Source organism: Pantherophis guttatus, chromosome 1 (genome assembly GCF_059756535.1).
Source record: "Pantherophis guttatus breed Tessera chromosome 1, ASM5975653v1, whole genome shotgun sequence".
Taxonomy (NCBI): domain Eukaryota; kingdom Metazoa; phylum Chordata; class Lepidosauria; order Squamata; family Colubridae; genus Pantherophis; species Pantherophis guttatus.
Window position 1 is genome coordinate 31,276,684 of NC_142063.1, and position 20,957 is coordinate 31,297,640.

Here is a 20,957-nt window from a genome sequence, read left to right on the forward strand (position 1 = left end):
CTAAGTCAGGAACTGCAATGCTGTATTTTGAAGGTGGCTATAGGGATCACAAAAAAGGAAAGGGTTTTGTGCAAGGTTTTCATCTATTTTACTTATTAGCTTCCCCACTCATCTTTTAAAAATATTGTAGACTGGAGTTTAAAATCTTTGTATTTTTAAAATACCAACAAAGTAAGAAGTATCAGATGAAGGTTATTTGTTTTGAAGAAACAACCAAATATTGAGTTTATGCCTTTATTGAATTCACCACAGAGTTTTACCAAAGTTGGATACATTACTTGTCCTTACATATCTCTACACAGAACACATTGCTTTTTTCACTTTGGAAACTGAACTTCAGGTTGTTCTAGTTTTAGTATCATAAAAGAGGAAAGAGATTTGAACCAAGATACAAATTATACACTAAATAGCTGTTCAATAGGCTAGCATTTCTGTTTTTCCTCCAATAGGCTTGCATTTCTGTTTTTCCTCTTAGATGCAATTCTTCATACAATATATTTTTTAAACAGTTTGTAGGATGATGGAGACTAATTTAGCATACCCATCTCAAGTCTGCTTTCAATACAAAAAATGGAGATTTGTTTGGAAGTAATGGCAAGATTAATTGGTAGCCAGCACTCTTTGCAGCTAGAGAAAGCAGGTTAATGAAGGCAATCAGCTCTTTTGCTTCAGGGAGTAAACTGATTCTCCCACTGAGAGACTTCATCATTGGGCACTTTATTGATAAGTGGACATGTTTCTCCTCTAAAGTATCAGGTATTGGTTAATGCTGGAGGGCAGGACTTCAGCTCCGATTACCCAGTTTTCTGATTCAGTGAGCAACTCCTGCTATGCAGAGCCAGGGGGGGAATAACACAAAGATTTGAAAGAAAAGCTCATCATGTACATGCCACCATATGGGAAAAACCAAACAAACATGACGTTTGAACATAAATGCTTCTTTTAGTATATTATTGTTTTTCTGTGTGATTAATTTTACCTCTAAAAAAGACAACAACAAAAACAACAAAAATATTCACAGAAGACAAAACTCACCCAGGCAGTTAATTACTCTCCCCCCCAATTGTTTTCCTCTTCAGAGGAGTGGGTTTTGCTATCATGGGCTTTGGGCCAAAGCTGTCAGTAAACTCCATTATCTTTGGGATAAAATCATTTCAGATTAACAGCTCCTGTGGTGGTGGCAAAACTGTAAAACAAATCCCATCTTGTGTGTTATGCTTAAACTGTTCAGCTATTCCCGAACTTGCCTATAGTCTGGTGCTTACAGTAGAAATTCAATCTCTTTTCATATTATTTGCAGAAGTAGCCACAATAGAAAAAACTAGGTAGCTTTCCAGATATTCGCAAAGAGGCCATCGTTATCATAGGACTAAAGAACGTCCCCAAGTTTATTTATTTAGATTTGCAACCCTCCCATTCCAAAACTTCAGGGTGAGTTAAGAAAGCCAGAATAAAATGAAATGAGGTGTCATCTTAGCCCATTGGTAAAATGCTAGTGAATGTTTGTGTCTTCGAGAAGACAGCTATGCACTACCCTTCACTTCAACTCTATGGTTTATGTACCATCAAGTTGTTATCAACTCTGAGCAACCAGGTAGATAGATTTTTTTTCCATAATGGTCTTTTCCTAACATGAATGTTGGGAATATATAATGGATGGAAACTAATCAAGAAGAGAAGCAACCTAAAACTAAGGAGAAATTTCCTAACAGTGAAAACAATTAACCAGTGGAACAGCTTGCCTTCAGAAGTTGTGAATGCTCCAACACTGGAGGCTTTTAAAAAGAGGCTGGAATGGTATAGGGTCTTCTGCTTGAGCAGAGGGTTGGAGTAGAAGACCTCCAAGGCCTCTTCCAACTCTGTTATTCTGATCCTTCAACTCTTCCAATGGTGCCTCCATTGCTGTTGCAATTATGTATATCCACCTTACTGCTGGTCACCCTCTTCCTCTCTTTGCTTCCACCTTTCCCTGCATTAGAGCCCTTTCCAGAGAGTTGAGATTTTATATGATGTGTTTGAAGAAGGATAATTTCAATCTGGCCATTTGCGTCTCGAGTGAAAACTCTGGTTTGATTTGTCCAATGATCTATTTATTTGCTTTCTTGACTGTCTGCTGTATTCTCTATTCCAGCTACTGTATACATCAGTGATTTTCAAAATTGCTCTTAAGACATTATTAATTCATTGTCATGAAATTAAATGCCATGGTTTGATCAATGTTCCCTTTACAAGGGAAAGTGAAAGCATGAAGAGTATTGCTTCTCAGATTCTTTTCACTGGCTTAAGGGCCCCCACTCTGAGTCACGTGACCAGGATTGAGAGAGAGATGGCCTAGAATGGAGCAGTCAGCAACCTGTAGAGCCGCTGCCCAACTGCTTCTCCTGCTAAGAAATATTGGGGGAGTTTTTTCTTCTGATTCTTTTTCCTAAAGCTGCCACCTGGATTTGAGCTATTTTCAGAGAGAGTCTTTCATTTGTTAGTTTCTACCACCTCACCAAAGTTTATGCCATTCTTTCCTGGAAATATCCTGCTAACAGGGTTCTAAAGTCTTTTGCTAATTTTTTCCCCAACATTCTGTTGAGTTGTAAGACTATTTCAGAATAATTAATGTAATAATACATTAAATATATTTAGCATACAGATGTCATCAGGTTTGTTAGAATGTTTTGATGTTTAAAAAAATTATACTTTTAAACCTACTGTGGATGTTGTAATGCTTTAACTTTCTAGGTTTTATGTTTTTGCTATGAATTGTGAATCAATTCATTGAATGTGTTGTTATAAAGTTAAATAAATATAAACATATCTACATGCCAAACTATATACATACGGTTAAGGAAAGTATGCAGAGCCCAGGTGCCATAGAGAAAGCCATATTTTATTCTATGTAATCAAGTAATGGTGGAGGATGTTTTTACTTTCCACTCTTGTTGCATTTGTGTGTTTGTATGCACATGTGTGCTTAGAAGCACAGGGGTAGATGCACATTCTCTACTCTAGGCCATATGACCAGAAAGGAGTTGTATTTAGAATAATGCAGCTGGCAGTATTCTGAACCACAGCCCAACTGTTTCTCCATATGGACATTCTGGATGGAGTCAAAAATCTCTTTATTTATTTATTTATTTATTGAAAAAGTTTTACAAATATCAATTTTTCCCCCATTTCCCCCCTCATCCCTCCCTAACCCCCCCAAACCCTCCCCTCTCCCCGTGACTTCCCCAAGGTGAAATCCATCCACATTATATTATATCATACTTTACCATCCCTCTATTCTCCCCCCTGTGCACTATACATTTCTACATGACAATAAACTATTTTACCCCCTATAAACTATACATTTCTACACAACATTTAGCTAAAAGCTATCTGGTACTTCCTAGTTTGGTATTTATTCTGCACATAATTTATCCATTTCTTCCACTCCCATATATAAGTCTCTTGAGTCCGGTCTTTTAAGTATGCTGATATCTTCGCCATTTCTGCAAAACTGGCCATCTTCAAAGTCCATTCTTGAATTGTAAGCATATCATCCCTTTTCCGAGTCAAAAATCTTTTTGATTCAACTTGATATCGGGAGAGGGGAGACCCAGAAAAGATTTTTGACACCCATTTTTTTCTTTTGTTCCTTTGTATCAAATTTGGCCCCGTTACATTCAAGTTTTGGAGTATTATTCTCTGATACAGTTCTTCTAAGCCACTTGACATAATTTCTTTCCTGTATGCTGTTGATTTGAAAAGAATAAAAAAGATGTTATTTGATTGTAATCTGTGCTTTTAACAGTATTATATTTTTTATGATTTTTTTTATCTCCCTTGTGCCCTGAACTACAACAACTTTACAGCCTGCAGCTCATGTTTATCTGGTTGGCTGAAAGCATTATGCAAAATTCACATATCCCTTTGTAGTAGTGGTTGTTGTCATTGTGGCTACACAGGTTTACAGTTTCTATACTTTCTCTAGCAAGTAAATCCTGACAATAGGAACATAATGAAAGTATGTCCATGGGATCTGTGCAAAGCTTTCTCATTTCTTGTGTATTTTATTTAACACAATTCAAGAGCATATTACTCTAAGTTCCAAAGAACTAACAATCTATAATTTGAAATAGGAAAAGCAAAAGGACATCAGGAAAAATGGAACAGACTGGAGATGAGAAAAATATACAATTGAGTTACATATAATTAGAACAGAAGTTGAGTTTCCAACATAGCACTTGAGTATGCCAGTGCAAATATCTCCCGTACTCCCTACAGTTTTCCTGCTCCACTTAAAAAATAAACTTAAATAGGAAGCGAATATGCTATAGAAAAATACATCAGTCTCCAATATTACCATTCCTTCCACTAATTCTTTTGAAACCCATAAAGTTTCTTTTAAAATAAAATAGCAATTGGCTTCACTCTCATTTGGAAATATGTCTACCTGCCCAGGATAAGGGAAAAAGAAGAGAGAGGGAGAAGGAAAGATCAGATGATCTAAAGAAGGTAGATCAACAGTAAGTCTGCTTTTTGTAACTGGTTGTGTCTCCCTAGGCCAGGGTTATCAAACTCAAGGCCCAGGGCCCAGATTCAACCCACAGGGTACTCAGATCTGGTCTGTGGGGCCACCCTAGAAACAGCAAAGGTCTGGCCTGCAGTGCCTCTGCTGGGGAAATGGAGCTTTGGAAGGCCGCGTCAGTCCCTCCCAGGCTCCATTTTTGGCTGCGACGGCCTCCTGCTGCCCTCTGCCAGTAAAAAAAAACCCCGAACTCCATTTTCACTGGCAGAGAGTGGCAGGAAGCCGTCGCAGCTGAAAATGGAGCTCTGGAGCCCGTTTTCTGGAGCGCTTGGGCCACCACAGACACCCCGACATGAGTGAAGTCAAGCTGGCCATGCCCACCCTGGCCATGCCCACCCCAACCCCTGAGGTCAAGCACAACCCTGATGCGGCCCTCAATGAAATCAAGTTTGACATCCCTACCCTAGGCTTTCTCTCTTTTTTTCAGAGAGTACTTATAACATCATCAGAATTTGAAATGAATCCCTATTGAAGAGAAGAATTAGTGAGACATGACAACCGTCTTCCAGTACTTGAGGGTCTGTCACAGAGAAGAGGGGATTGACTTATTCTGCAAAGCACCAGAGGGCAGGACAAGAAGTAATGGGTGGAAGCTTGTTAAAGGTGCCATTGCAGCGACTCTGACGGGGGAGGCCGCTGATTGGGTGGCAGATTTGCATAATGATCATGCCCAAGAGCTCACCAATGTTGGGCTATTCTTGGAGGGTCTTAAAGTAAGGTTCGAAGACGATACTCAAACTCAGGTGACAGAGGGGGAACTCGTACCTCTGAAGCAACGGGGCCGCCCGGCAAAGGAATGAGTAAAAGAATTCCATCGATTAGCAGGGAGAGTGTGGGGGTAGCCTGAACGCATGCTGGTTCACCAGTTCCATCTTGGATTGGACCGCGATTTGTGGCAGGCCTGTATCTATCAGGGAATGCCGCCCCATCTGTCCGAGTGGTGCAAGGCTGCTATTGATCTGGACATTGGCCTAAGGGAATTCTGGATTAGAAGTGGTGTGAACTCGAGTTCCAGCCTCCGGCAACCAGACAGACCAAGTCTTGGTAGAGCGCAGGCAGGGGGGAACCCAATCCTCAGGTAACCGACTCAACACGGCGGCCACTGCGGTGTTTCCATTGTAACCAAGGAGAATTTTTTCTGACAGCGAGAACAATGGAATGGAATAGGTTACCTCCTGGAGTTGTGAGTACTCCATCACTGCAGGTTTTCAAAAATAGACTGGACAACCATTTGACCAGGATAGTATAAAGTTTCCTTCCTTGAGAAGGGGTCAGACTAAAAAACCTCTAAGGTCTTTTCCAGCCTATAGTTCTATGTTCTCACCTTGAAAAAAAGATTGCTCCTGCAATAAAGGTTGGAAAGAGAGGAGGGGCCGAGTCAAGATCTTCATACAAAAGCTGGATGTAAAGCAGCTTTTTCAATCTGGTGCCTCAAGTCATTCTCCCCATCCCTGCCCCCTTTGGCTTTAACTCAGAAAGCCAAAATTATTAGAAAATTGGCCAGGCAGAATAGTGGGATAAGAGACCTACCAATTAAATATATGCTAAAGTTGTGGACTGTTTCAATACATGGACTAAAAGCTTATATTGGATCTTGAGCCATGTGGTTAGAGCAGTGAGAAGTAGACTATTCTGGGAGAAGACCTGGACCAGGGGTGTCAAACTCACTTTCATTAGGGTTGTGTTTGATTTTGGGGGGCCCGGGTAGGTGTGGCCAGCTTGACATCACTCGTGTCGGGGGCACCTGTGGTGGCCCAAGCCCTCTGCCAGCGAAAATGGACTCCCGAGATCCATTTTTGGCTGTGATGGCCTCCTGCAAGCCGCTACCAGTGAAAATGGAGCTCGGGAGTCCTCCCAAGCGCCATTTTCACTGGCAGAGGCACTGTGGGCCAGTTCTTTGCTGTTTCCAGGGTGGTCCCATGGGACAGATCTAAGCACCCTGCGGACTGGATCCAGCCTCCCGGCCTTGAATTTAATACCCCTGACCTAGATTGAGAGATGATGGTGATGATGACTTAATGTTCACATTAACACCACACCAAAATAGTATAAAACATCCATAGTCAATTAAAAAATAATAACAATGCATCAATTAAAAAGAAATTGCAATAATAAATAAGCAAATAAACATCCAAATCCTGATGGTAAACAGCCATTCCTCAAAGGTCTTCCTGAAAATGTCAGCCTCCATTATCTTCAGAGATGAGGGAATAATAACAGATATCAGCTAAAAGGGAGAATATTGCAATAGTCCCTTGCCTTGTCTATTAAGTCGTTCTTCTTGCCTTTTCCTCAGACTCATTCAGGTGGTGGCTCTCCATCAAGAGAAAGCCATCTGGTGTCTTTTGTCCAAGTATTGGACAAAAGCCCCTTGACATGGCCCATGCTGGCAGGGACTGAGGGGAACTGAACTCCAGAATGACTGAAGAACACCAATTGGCCTAGTCTGTTCATTTAACTTTACCCCATAGAGACATTCAAGAGACAAGGCAGACTGATATTTTTATATCACTTTGAATCTGTTAAAAAGTACTAATAGCATAATATAAGGATGGGGAACCTCTGGCCCGCCAAATGTTTGTTGAACTATATTTCCTCATAATTAACCTTTCTAATTGACTTTATACAGGTCGTCCTTGACTTATAATAGTTCTTTTAGTGACTGTTCAAAGTTACAACAGCAATGAAAAAAGTGACTTATGACCTTTTTTCACAAATGTCTATGGAGATTCTCAGTCAACCAATTTATGGTTGTCCTAAAGGTGCTTTTTTCAAGAGGCAACTGGACTTTCTGGGTTTTTCTTTCAAGACGTTTTGCTTCTCATCCAAGAAGCTTCTTCAGCTCTGATGGATGGTGGGGAATGGAAGAATTTATACTCCTTGCAGACAGCTGGTCATTTGCTTTCTTTTAGAGAGTGTTTAAGGCCACCTGGAAGTTTATCTGTGTCCTCAGGGTCACCTGAGTGGTGCAAATGGGCAAGTGGAGCCTTCTTGGAACTGTTGAAAGGACTGTGTTGTAAACTGGAGAGAGATGATCTAGATGAAACGTTTTTCACAGTTATGACTTTTGCAACATCCTCATGATTATGTGATCAAGTTTCATACTTATGACCGCTGCTGTGTCCCAAGGTCATGTGATCCCCTTTTGTAACCTTCTGACAAGCAAAGTCAATGGGAAAGCCAGACTCACTTAACAACCAGGTTACTAACTTAGTAACTGCAGTGATTCACTTAACAATTGTCACAAGAAAGGTCATAAAATAGGGCAAAACTCACTTAACATATCTCTCACTTAACAACAGAAATGTTGGGCTCAATTGTGGCTGTAAGCCGAGGACTACCTGTACATTGGAGCTTTCGGATTTGAATAGAATAGAATAACAGAGTTGGAAGGGACTTTGGAGGTCTTCTAGTCCAACCCCCTGCTTAGGCAGGAAACCCTACACCATTTCAGACAAATAGTTATCCAACATCTTAAAAACTTCAAGTGTTGGAGCATTCACAACTTCTGGAGGCAAGTTGTTCCACTGATTAATTGTTCTAACTGTCAGGAAATTTCTCCTTAGTTCTAGGTTGCTTCTCTCCTTGATTAGTTCCACCCATTGCTTCTTGTCCTGCCCTCAGGAGCTTTGGAGAATAGCTTGACTCCCTCTTCTCTGTGGCAACCCCTGAGATATTGGAACACTGCTATCATGTTTCCCCTAGTCCTTCTTTTCATTAAACTAGACATACCCAGTTCCTGCAACCGTTCTTCATATGTTTTAGACTCCAGTCCCCTAATCATCTTTGTTGCTCTTCTCTGCACTCTTTCTAGAGTCTCAACATCTTTTTTACATCGTGGCGACCAAAACTGAATGCAGTATTCCAAGTGTGGCCTTATAAAGTGGTATTAACACTTCACATGATCTTGATTCTATCCCTCTGTTTATGCAGCCTAGAACTGTGTTGGCTTTTTTGGCAGCTGCTGCACACTGCTGGCTCATATTTAAATGGTTGTCCACTAGGACTCCAAGATCCCTCTCATAGTTACTACTATTGAGCTAGGTACTACATATACTGTACCTGTGCATTTTGTTTTTCTTCCCTAAATGTAGAACCTTACTTTTTTCAGCACTGAATTTCAATTTGAACTTCAGCAGTCATCTAAAGAGAGCAACTGCTAACAACACATCTGAAATATTTGATATGGCCACACACAGAAAGACATGTGAACAAAACAACAGGCTCCAATGAGCATCAAATGGGTTGTTCAGCAAAGCAGTTTATCTCCATTTGTTGCTATGGACCAAAAATGCTATCAATTATATTAGATATGGTATTTCAATATAGCAATTGCAGTGGCTTCCTTCTCATTTCTATTCATATAAATTCCATAGATATGACTCTCCCAATGCTTATAAATATTAATATAGAAAACCCAGCAAGAACAAAAAAATAAATAATAATAATAATAATAACCACAAAATCTCATCCTATTGATTTTGGAATATCAGCAGTTTAAGGATTAGCAGGTGAACTTTAGAGTTAAAATATTGCTTTGAATGATAATATCAAAATGCAAAAAAGAGGGATAGAATGTAAGGTATTCAAGCTGAATTCTCAATCTCTGGGTTTTTAACAAATATAGCACCATTACAATTCATAGCTGAGAAACTGAAAAAGCAGATTAAATTCCACTTTGCAAACTTTATTTGGCTCAGAAGTTTAAAAAAAAAGGTTTAGTCAAACAGAGAGAATAGAAAAAAGGCAGATCAGATACATAGAGTACATATATTATACAAATCATATTTGACATCACAGAAAATTTAACTATGGACTATGGCACATAGACTATCAAAAGCTGCTGGTCTCATTTCTCTGTTGATTCACCATTCAGATTCATCCTTGGCTTGTACTCTAGTTTTTCAATTGGCACTCCTATCGAGTAGATGGAATGTCAAGATGTGCAGATATGTATCTTATTGTCACTTTATGTGACACAATAAACTGTCCCTGGCGCTCTTAAGTCAAAATGTTATCTGTCAATTAACGCAAAGAAGAGAAAACAAAATAGAAACTGTAGTGGGCATTGGCTCGACATACCTAACAGCCCAAAGAAATTGCTAGCATTAACCAAACGAAACACACTCTAATGAGAGTCTGCAAGAAGTCAAAATAGGCTTTGCTAGGTAAATCACAAAGATTCGTTTTAATTTCCTCACTCAAGGATCTTAAAACTGCCCTTGGATGCACTTTGCAATACTCTCGTTCCTGCAGATCTGTTAAAACCGTGCACCACAAGTCTTTCGCACCAGCTTGCAATAAGTGTTAACTGACTACTCCGGAGATGATGCAGGAAATAAATCTTCTCATCACCTATGAATGTAGGCACCAGAGCTAAATGCCTTGATATGCATTTATCATATTTTAACACAGGAGAAATTTTTTTCTTATGTGGGATCTGAAATGAATTGCCCCTGCTACAATCATTATAATTGCTTCCATTTAAATGCTTTTCATTTTTCAGGACTCCTGGCTGGAGAAGGGACTCTGAATATGAGAATATTGCTCGATTCCACTAACGGCACCTGGTATTTAGGTCCACTCTTTGGAGGAAAGTATCAACTTCCTCTAAAGCTGATATTAAGCTGCTTAAAGAATCATTATGGCTGACGATTAGCATACAAATGTATCACCTGTCTATTAGGACCTCTGGTATATTTCTCAATTTTGTTTGGGGGGGGTTGATTTTACTCCTTTTTTGTTGCTCTCTTGGAGAGGGAATGAGATTGAGTTTGGCATTAGTCCATCTAAAGCAATTTTAAAAAACTTGGCATCTTTAAGAAGTGTGGACTTTAATTCCCAGAATTCCCAAGCCACCATGCTGGCAGTCCACACATCTTAAAGTTATCATGGTTCAAAAACACTGACTAAAAGCATCCATGATACTGAGCAAATGAGTAACAGAACATTCCAAGATTCCTCTGAAATTACTTGAATAATCTCTGATAGAATAATTATTTTATTGTCACTTTAAATGTACACTAATCAGCATATGTTAAAATGAGGTTTTGTTGTTTCGCTGTTATTACTTTGTTGGGTCTTGGAGAATGGATCTTCCTTCTTCCAGACTTCTCTTTATTCTGGGAACAAAGAGGGAGGAAACAATGAAAGGTACTATTTGGTCTTCTTCCTTCCCTTTTGCTTCTATCTTTATGAAGAATCTGGGCTCAGCTACTGGTTCCCCACTATGAAAGTTTTTAAGTCCCTGGAGCATAGAATCCACCATACTGTCAGTCACAATATTGCTTGATAATCTCTCTCTCTCATTAACAAGCCAGGAAAGCGCTAAGTGATGTATGAGAAGATTGCTTCTACTATTTTGATCACCCACTGGGTTGTAGTGCTATGATTGGTCAATGTATTTCTCCTAAATATCTGCCATTTCTCTGTGGGAAAAGTAGTTACCCAGATAGTTTTGCTCAATCATCCTTATGCTTTCTGCATTCATCCTTCTGAAAGAACAACACTTTCCCCCTTCCAATGCTTCCCAAATCCAAAATAAGCTTGAAGTAATCCTGTCAACTCCACACCTGACAAAAGTGCTCTGAACATCAGATATAATGCCACCCTACAGCTTTATATTCCATGTCAGAAAAGTGAAATAAAAAGGGAAAGAAAGAGAGAAAAAGAGAGAAAGAGAGAGAGAAAGAGAGAGAAAGAAAGAAAGAAGAGAAAGAAAGAGAAAGAAAGAAAAGAAAGAGAGAAAGAAAGAAAAAGATAAAGAGAGAGAGAAAAAAGAAAGAAGAAAAAGAGAGAAAGAAAGAAAGAAAGAAAGAAAGAGGGAGAGAGGGAGGGAGGGAGATAAACAGAGAAAATGAGAGAGAGAGAAAGAAAGAAAAATAGAAAGAAGAAAAACAGAGAGAAAGAAAGAAAAAAGAAAGAGGGAGGAAGCTAGAGAGAGAAAATGAAAGAGAGAAAAAAAAGAAAGAGAAAGAGAAAGAAAGAAAGAAAGAAATGAAAGAAAGAAAGAAAGAAAGCCATTTCAAAACTTTGCAAACAATGAATGTTTTTGTTTCCTTCAGCCCCAGCAGCCAACCAAGTGGAAATACTACTTCCATTCTTAATCTACAAATGAAATTAAAGTTGTTGAAAGATGCCTATGAAACCAGAAGAGTCCTCCTTTTTGGCAAGAGAAGAGGAAAAGCTGAAACCGCAACAATATTTGAGCAGCTTTATTAAATTTCCAGCCATATCAAGAATCATCACCAAGCATATGGTGTTTATACACAAATGCAGAAGATAAACATGTTGGCTCTTCGGAGAGAGACAGATACATTTGAAAGCTGCCCCAGCATAAAAAGAAGACTTTGAAAGGAAGATTGGACAATCTGCAAAATTTGTGCTGAGCCAAGAAAACAACTGTGATTACCAGCAGATTCAGGGTCCCCAGCCAACGGGAAGTAGGAAGAGTCCTAGTCAGTGGTTGCGTTGCCCTCTGCAACAAGGGATGAAAGTAAAATACTCCAGGTAGAAACTGTTCCTGCCAACTGGCAGAAAGGTCTGGCTGCAATCACACATTCTCTTCCCAGAAAGCTCCTTAAAAGAAATGAAATGAGGCACAGCGGGCCTATCTAGTGAGCACAGACGCTTCCACACCCTGGCATGGGTTCATCAAGTCACAAAATAGAAATAGGTTGTGTGTGTGTGTGTGTGTCTTCAAATCATTCTTGACACCTGGAGACTGCCCGGACAAGTCCCTGCAGTTTTCTTGGCAAGATTTTGGAAGTGGTTGGCCACTGTCTCCTTCCTGGGACTGAGAGAATGTGACTAGCCCAAGGAAGGCAGCTAGCTTCATGCCTAAGATGACTTCAACTCACGGGTCTCCTGGTTTCGAGCCTGGTGCCTTCATCACTACACCAAAGTGGCTCTAAGTTGCACTTTATGAAGGCTGTTCTCCTATCATCTCATCTGTAAAGGACAGCCAGTTTTTTTTTTAATCCAGATCATGTTTCTGAAGCTAGAACTTCTGCAAAGCATAGCAACCCAACTCCTATGCTCTGCTCTGTAAGGATTGCTATTGCTTAGCATGAATCTGATCCAGGGATGGGTTCTACTTACCTTTACTACCGGTTCGCATCGCGCCTGTGCACACTCTTCTGTGCATGCACAGAAGCTTCTGTGCATGCACAGATCACCTAGGATGACGTCCAGGTCAGTGGGCGGAGCCTCCCGCCGGTTTTACTACCGGTTCTTGCGAACCGGTCCTAACCGAGGGCAACCCACCACTGATCTGGTCACATAATTGTCACTTTAATGTCGTGAAGCATGCATTAAATTCCTAACTGTAGAAATGAAAATGAATCCCCTTCCCTATGCTATCTTTATTTTAATACAAATTCTACCGATAATGTTGTTGCTGCTAATTAAAACAATTTCAACTCAGCTCTCCTAATTCAGAGGCTTACACTCTTTGCAAGGTATAAATTTGGTTTAAATATATATCTATATAGATCTAGATCTAGATAGATGTATATAGATATTTAAACCAATATATATTTTGGAACTCCTGATCCAAAGTCAAAGCCAGTGATAGAAAATTGCCTGGGCTGAAGTGAATTCTCCACCATTCCTCTACTTTCTCAGAGAACCCATCACAATCTCTGGGGCTCTATAGAAGGTACCTAGTTAATTTGAATTCTGTCCTTGGACTGACAGTGAACCTGATTCTTGAAACCAAAAGTTGTCCTTCTTCCTTCCAGTTGATTAGGTCAGTGTTTCTCAACCTTAGCAACCTTAAGATGTGTGAACTTCAACTCCCAGAATTCCCCCAGCCTGCCTGGGGAGTTGATGTCCACACTTCTTAAAGTTGCTGAGATTTGAAAAACCACTGGGTTAAATATTTCTGTGAAACCAACATCCTTACCAGGATTTGATGCTGATTGTTAGATTACTATCGGACCACTGCTTGGGAAATCACTATAGTCGTGATGGCGGACCTATGGCACGCATGCCCGAAGTCGCATGCGGAGCCATGTCACCTGGCACATGGGCCGTTGCCCCTTCCTCTTCTGGGTTTCTGGTGTGCATGCGCGCACGATGATCAGCTGGCCTTTTCTGCATGCGGCTGTACTGGAAACTGAAAGAGCTGATCTTCCGTTTTACTGCGTGAGCATGTGCGCCAGCCAGCTGATCTTTGCGCGCGTATGTGTGCCAGAAACCCGGAAAAGTAGCTGGCTGAAACCAGAAGTTCATTTTCAGGCCCGCGCATGCACCCTGAGCAGCTCCTCTTTCGGGTTGCAGCCCAGATGCGCGCGGGCTCCCTTTTTGGCACTTGGTGCCGAAAAGGTTCTGTCAGGTTTCGAGGTCGTCTCAAATAAATTGCATTTCAAACAAAGTCTGATGAAAAACTCCCATTTATTAAGCACGACATTCTAACTCTGATTCCATCGCAGCCAACACTGACTTCCAGACCCAAAACCCTCCCTTTCTGTTCCCCACTTCTCTGCACTCATTGGCCATCTTCCAAGTCACTCTACCCCTAATCTACTGCTCCAGCTCAAAGGAATTTCCCCCCTCCCATCCCATCTCCTAGGGGATATTATCTCCAGGGAAAATAAGTAGGTGAAAAGTCAAACGTCCCTTTCCAGACGCCTCCGCTTCTCCTTCTTATGTCAGCTTGAAGTGCTGACAGGTTCACCATCACTGCACTATAGTATATCATTCTGCCTTCATTTCTTTATCACAGCAAAAGCTCATTGAAGTAGGTCAAGAGCTAATGATCAGTCCAATTGTATGCAGAAACCTACCATGGATGTAGACCAGGGATGTCAAACTCAATTTCATTGAGGGCTGCATCAGGGTTGTGTTTGACCTCGGTGGGGGAAGCATGGCCAGATATATGTGGCCAGGGTAGGCATGGCCAGCTCAATGCCACTCATGTCGGGGGCACCTGTGGTTGCCAGGGCTAGGATGGGATCCCAGCATGACCCTCCTGAGCTCCGTTTTCGACCGTGACAGCCTCCTGCAGCCCTCTGCCAGCAGAAACGGAGCTCATGGGGGCTGCACGTAGCCCTTCCAAGTTCCGTTTTCACTGGCAGAGGCACCACGGGTCAGACCTTCACTGTTTCCAGGGCAGTCCCGTGGGCCAGATCTAATCCTGGCTCGTCTTGCTTCTCGCTCAGCCTCTTAACCTTAATCACAGCACCACCCTGATTCTTAGAGAATTTCTAAGGAAGAAAGAGTGCCACTTGCCATTAATAGGGAAAAATAATTATTCCTAATTTCATGAGTTAACCCTGGTTCTGCAGTGGGGTCCTATTATTTTCAGCCCTGGAGAAATGCATTTTGTCAGAGATTTTCTCACCAGCTGAGCAAAATGTAGCCCTATTCTGACATTGCCTCCAATAGATGTCATTCTCTTTGCAATTAGAAGCAGCCAAGTAATCCTGCCTTTGGGGTGTCTAAAATAGTCTTTGCCTACATGGTTTATTCAGGTGTGCTGGACTTCAATTTTCAGCCAGCATTGTATTGGAGCTAAAATTTGCCATCAGGTTTGCCATGCAGGACCTTTTAGATCAGTGTTTCTCAATCTTCCCAAGTTGAAGATGGATGGACTTCAATTCCCAGAGTTCTCCAGCCAACCGACCTTCAATTTGAGAAGGTTGAAAAACACTGATTTAAATTATAAGTAGAAACAGAAATATTTGCCAGTTTGGATGGAGTTCATGACTCTGTGTTTGAAAACGTGCAGCTAGATGGTTTTTTTCATGTCTTTTCATCTTTAAAAACTTGACATCAGGATAGTTGTGTTTTGTTTTGTTTTTTGTCTTTTTTTTTTTTTTTGGCATATTCCGGTATTCTTAGTCCCTTGATGACTATTGGTGATGAAAGCAAATCTAGTTATCTTTGTGTTGTCCTGTTGAGCCAATTCCTGCATATCCGAATTCTTTTACTATCTTATTTAGAACCGATTCAGTTTAATTTAAATGCAAATATTATATTGCTGTTGTTGCTGTTAAGCAATTGGGAGTTGATCCCTGCTTCACAATAGAAAACTGTTGTACAAGGTGAAATTTAAAAGAGGGTCATGATCAAAAGTCAGACATGGAGACCGAATTTAGGTCAATTGGTTCCTTGACAATAGAGGGTGCAAATAGAGCTAGTCCTTGACTTACGACTACAATTGAGTCCAAAGTTTCAGTTGCTAAGTGAAACATTTGCTAAGTGAGTTTTGCCCCATTTCTTGCCACAGTTGTTAAGTGAATCACTGTTAAGTTAGTAACGGTTGTTAAGTGAATCTGGTTTCTCCATTGACTCTGCTTGTCAAAAGGTTGCAGAGGCTGATCACACCAACAACCAAGGCGTTGCAAACGTCATAAATACGAGTCAGTTGCCAAGCATCTGAATTTTGATCATGTGGCCACGTGCAATAGTCGTAAGTGTGAAAAATGGTCATAAGTCACTTTTTTCAGGGCTGTTTGAATGGTCACTAAATGAACTGTTGTAAATTGAGGACTACCTGTAGTCTTTTTTGTAATTTATGGACATGACAGTATCATTTTTTCCCCATTAAATTGTAGCTTTCCGTGTGCAATGATGTTTTATTTTACTGGGTCTCCATTTAATACCTCGATTGGTAAAAGTGTAGATTTTCATCTCAGTGAATATGAGGGACTGAACCAGAGATCTTCAGTTCTGAGTTAATCTCAATATGGAATTTATAGATTTTATCTTTCAGCCTCCTTTTTTAAATCCTTATCTGCAAAATGGGTCTAACAAGAGACATGGAAAAGGTTTGAGAAGAATTCTGGTAATAAACATATCTTTCTTTTGACCCCTTGTGGCCTTTGAGTAAATTGCTGTGGTTTGTTGATGATCTAAAACTTGCTAAAATAATATATTAAAGAGAGAAAAGAATGAATGTACCTCCTACAAGCCTTTTTTTTTCAATGGCATATCCAAATCTTTCAGGAAAAAAATACCTACTTTCTCCAAGTAATGCTAGTCAAACTTGCAGGATTGTTGCCTTGATGTCTCGCTGTGGAGTTCAAGTACAGGAAGTCATTTTAAAGATTCTCATGTGTGTGAAATGCCAAGTTTAATATTTCTAGCAGAAATATTAATAATATAAATTGTAAATACATATTTCTAAATGTATGTAGAATGTTTCATAGTATTCAGCAACTATTCTCCCCACCCACCAAAAAAAAATGCCAGTTTCCCTTCTCCATTTGTTTTTCACAATTCAGTGTTTTACATTTGAAAAGAAAGCAAGGAAGCAATAAATAAATAAGTAACATGCCCCGGTTCACTCTAGTATGACAATTAAATCCAACCATTTAACAGCTTGCATCTGTAAATAGAGCAGCTTGCAAATCAACCAGGGTCTCCAGTGTGTCGATAAGTAGAAACAAAGTTTTAAATCTGATGCCTGCATTCTGAACCACATTCCAGAATGTAAATATGCACACAAAAGCATGGAGCTACATATTTTGATGGAAACAATTACAAGGCTGGCCCCTTTGCAGTCTTCTCTGGTGCGCCCTCTGCTGGGTGCATGGACCCAGAGCAGGGTACCGCACCTCCAATTAATTATTGGCATTTCCTGCCAACATCTGGCTGCATCTGCTGTCGTGTAAAATTTGGTTCAATGTTTCAACTCCACCCCCTCCTAAAAAATGCAAGAAGGACTTACTTAGAGTAGAGTCTTGGAGGAAGGCTATTAGTCTCTGTACTTTGTTCCCTTTGCACCCAACTATCTGTCACCAAAATAAATACATGTCAGGAATAATTTCATGGAATAATTTCCCACATAGTACAACTTATTGCTTAGCATATTATCGCTTAAAAAGTGTGCTCTTATTTGAATACTGCTGATGACACACTTTACATACACACCCATGAACTTGAGAAAGATTTATGGTAACCTACAATTTCATTTTTTATTTTTTTTGCACGGATAATGTATGGTTAATATGATGGTCCAGGAATTTAATAAAAACTTGCACATTTTTGCAATCCACATATGACAGCCTTCTATGTAGCCATATTTATATTATTTGCTTATTGAAGCATATGGAAAAGGACAAGGCAAACAAAGAAACTTTTAAAAAGGGCACACAGAGACATTTCATTACTCATAAAGTAATGAAAATTACTTTAATGGAGTCATCCTTTTGGCTCTCCTAGCCAAGTCTTATCTTCTGAGATGAACAGAAGATCTGTTTCTAAGCAGAGGTTTTCCCAGCTGGCTATGCCAGAAACTGGACTGGAAACCTTACACACAAACATCCATTGTATACTGAAGATTTAGCTCCTAAAAACAGCTGGTATTAGACATTACAGTAAGCCATATTCTGTTATTTGGTGAGGTTTCATCATGTGGGTGGACCTAGCCACGGTGCTAGGAAATCATGCTTTATGGCTTAGCATGATGCATGAATCACTGGGGGTTATTTAATGAGAAATGGGCAAGCAACCCATGCTTATCAGGTGCCTGGGGTTAACCCCAATTAAACAGGAGTCATTCTATTTTTCAAATTTAAAAAGGACCTACAGTGTAATCCTTGTGACATATAAATAAATAATAATAATTTACAATGACTGTGTATTAGAATGATTTCATAATTTGACTGATGCTAACAAACTTTCCAAACTATAAGTACTGTGCCCAATTAGAAATTCCATTTTCATTGCAAAGTAACCCACATTTCTGTTCCCTCATTGTCCCTCTGCTCATTTCTAAATGAAAGTTGGCTTGATGGAAATCCACCACTGTTTCTCCCCCAAATTACATATCTTGTTGACATTTCCTGTAATATACGAAAGCCACAAACCATCTCTCTGCAATCTTCCTAATATAATTTTTTCCCCTCCAGCCTTCTGGATTCATGAAGAATTGAAGCTTTCCAGGTCTTCCTTGTGGCTATCTTAACACAGTATCTTTCACTCCCTGAAAAGTATGCTGGCATAAATTGTACTATTCCTGTGGTCAAGTCTTACTATGTCTCTCTAATGAGGCCAGTAAATAACATTATCCTTACACTTTTAAAGTATGTCAAATGAAGGAAAACAAATGGTGGATTCCCTCAGGTTGATTTCCCCTCCTGCTACCTGTTGATGGAAAAAGCAGCTATCAATTCTTCTGCACCTGGGAAGGGAAGAGCTAAGCAAGTGCCCGTAGCTGCCTGGCACAGAGGATTTAGTCACCTTTCAGGATGGCTGAGTGATAAGCAGCAGACCAGTCAACTGAGCAATTTGTGAAGTGTCAATGAGAAATTTTGGAATATGGGGCAGACTGGAGATGACGTATTTCAGTGTATTCTTTTCTACACAATCCGTTGAAGGCATCTAGATCTTCATAGCTGAATATTTCTCCTCTAAGGCAGATAAGACAGCTTCGTGGATCATAATTTGCATTAGTGTTCTGTATGTGGCAAATTTAAAGGTCTCAAAGTCAAAAGGGAAATTATATCATGGATTAGGCCATTTCCTGTATACATTTAGATGTACAAGGAACTGTGAAAATTGAAGAATGAAAACCAATAACAAGAAGTCATTTCTAAAGATTGAGAAGTTCTCAATTTCATAGTTTCTGGACAAATCTGTAAGAGATGAGGAGGCTCAGCCTGAGGGAGGGATCAAGTGCATCATCAGTTTGGAGTCCCTTCGTGCCCACAAGAGATCTAAGTCCAGCCCCCATTGAATTCCATTGACTCTTATCTACTGCTAATTCACCTTGATCTTCAGTAGTTCAGATTCTTGTTTAGGGATAGCATAGAATCAATTTGTACCCATCTGAATAATTCTGGTTCCTGATTTCTTGTGCCTGACAAAATCATGGTAATTGGACAGTCCTGTTATTACAGATGATGCTCCTGTTGAAACTCTCTTAATGATTTAACCCCAAAGGAACAAGTCTATTACTCACTACCCTGCACCATTAATGGATAACATTAATCGTGATCCAGTAACGGGTAACACTAATCAAGATTCTTGTTTGCTTGCAAGCTCTAAGGATTGAAGTAGCTGCTCTGCCCATTCGAAGTAAAAATAACCATGATGAAAAAGAAGCAATGTAGGAGAGAGAAGAATACTTGAATGTCAAGATAATTGAACCTTGATGATCCTGACACTGGTACCCTACAGGAGAAATAATCACACATATATTTCACAAAACCCACAATCTGATTTCTGACTAGATCCCTATTAATCTCCTGGTGGATTACAAGAAAAAGACAGTTTTTCTTTTACATATGCAAATTCCATCTAAATCTATATATAATTACTGAAGATTTGTAGCTAGTCATGTTTAGTTCCTCATCTCACAGTAGTTTGAACATATTGAGTCAGCTGAGGCCAGACAGGTCTCGTACCTCTTACGTTCCCCATAAATGCAGGGAAGGTGAGATGAAGAAGCCAAGTTGGAGATACATCTCTTTCACCTTATTTCACCTTCCTTACTACAATTTTTTTTTCTGTTATTGCTTTACCCTAAACTGTACGCAGATTTTTCAATTTCCTAGGGAAAAGGGGTATGTAAATAGGAGGAAAAAATTAAAATATATATTACTATACATATCAGCAACCTTACCTGGATCTCACTTCATTTTCTATCACTATACTTATTATCTATCATAAGATACCCAATTAAAAGCAAAACAGCAGTCTTGTGTTATCTTAAAGACTAGCAGTTTCCTTTAAAGCCAGTTGAGTTTTGTTTTATAATGCTTTGGTAGATAGATTAAAATGACTGTCTCTCTGTGTGTAGAGAGGGCCCCTTCCCAGGCAGAAGTAACTTTCAAGTCAATGTAAAGTCTTTAGCCTGTGATTAAAAGCCTTTTCCAATTAGCACTCAACAGCTCCCATTCATTTCCCCCCCAGCCCCTCCCCATTCAAGATGAGTAGGAGACTAATAAGGCTGCGATAAAAGGGCAAAAGGCATAGAGACAGCCAAAAGGAATTAATGAGCCTCCTCCATGTATTTGTCTCCTTAACAGCTGAACTGTTACATCCATTGATGCTCTTCAAAGGGCCTTCCTCTGCACTCTGCAAGCTCCACTGGGCACCTTCAGCCCATGGAGGATGGGAGGGCAAGAGGACTTCCCTGGGCAACCCGCCCAAGCCAATCGAGACCTACAGGATGGGGTGATGAAAACGGAGCTCTTTGCTGCCCTTGATGCCAACTCCACCATCACGACTGGCACTTCTCCACCCCACCCCACCCCCACCCCCTCCTAAAATGTCCAGACCTCTTTTGAGGGTCGGTTCCCAGCAGCTCTGAAGGAGAAAATTCAGGGCTGGGAATTGTGCAGTCAAGACCTTGTCAAGGTCTTCACAGGGACCCTTGTCATGAAGCACCTCGGTGACTGGCATCTGGCTCAGAAAAGCCCCCTCCCTGCCCCCTCCCCAGCCC

General features: G+C 40.3%; 1 long non-coding RNA gene across 1 annotated transcript; it reads right to left on the minus strand.

Moving 5' to 3' along the window:
• Positions 1–3,224: 3,224 nt before the first annotated feature.
• LOC117675116 (uncharacterized) lies at positions 3,225–20,952 on the minus strand. Its single transcript, XR_015734543.1, has 5 exons — positions 20,794–20,952; positions 19,918–20,063; positions 17,238–17,301; positions 16,469–16,580; positions 3,225–3,725 (listed from the first exon to the last, which is right to left on the minus strand). It is a non-coding gene; the product is annotated as an uncharacterized LOC117675116 (long non-coding RNA).
• Between the last annotated feature and the right edge of the window lie 5 nt (positions 20,953–20,957).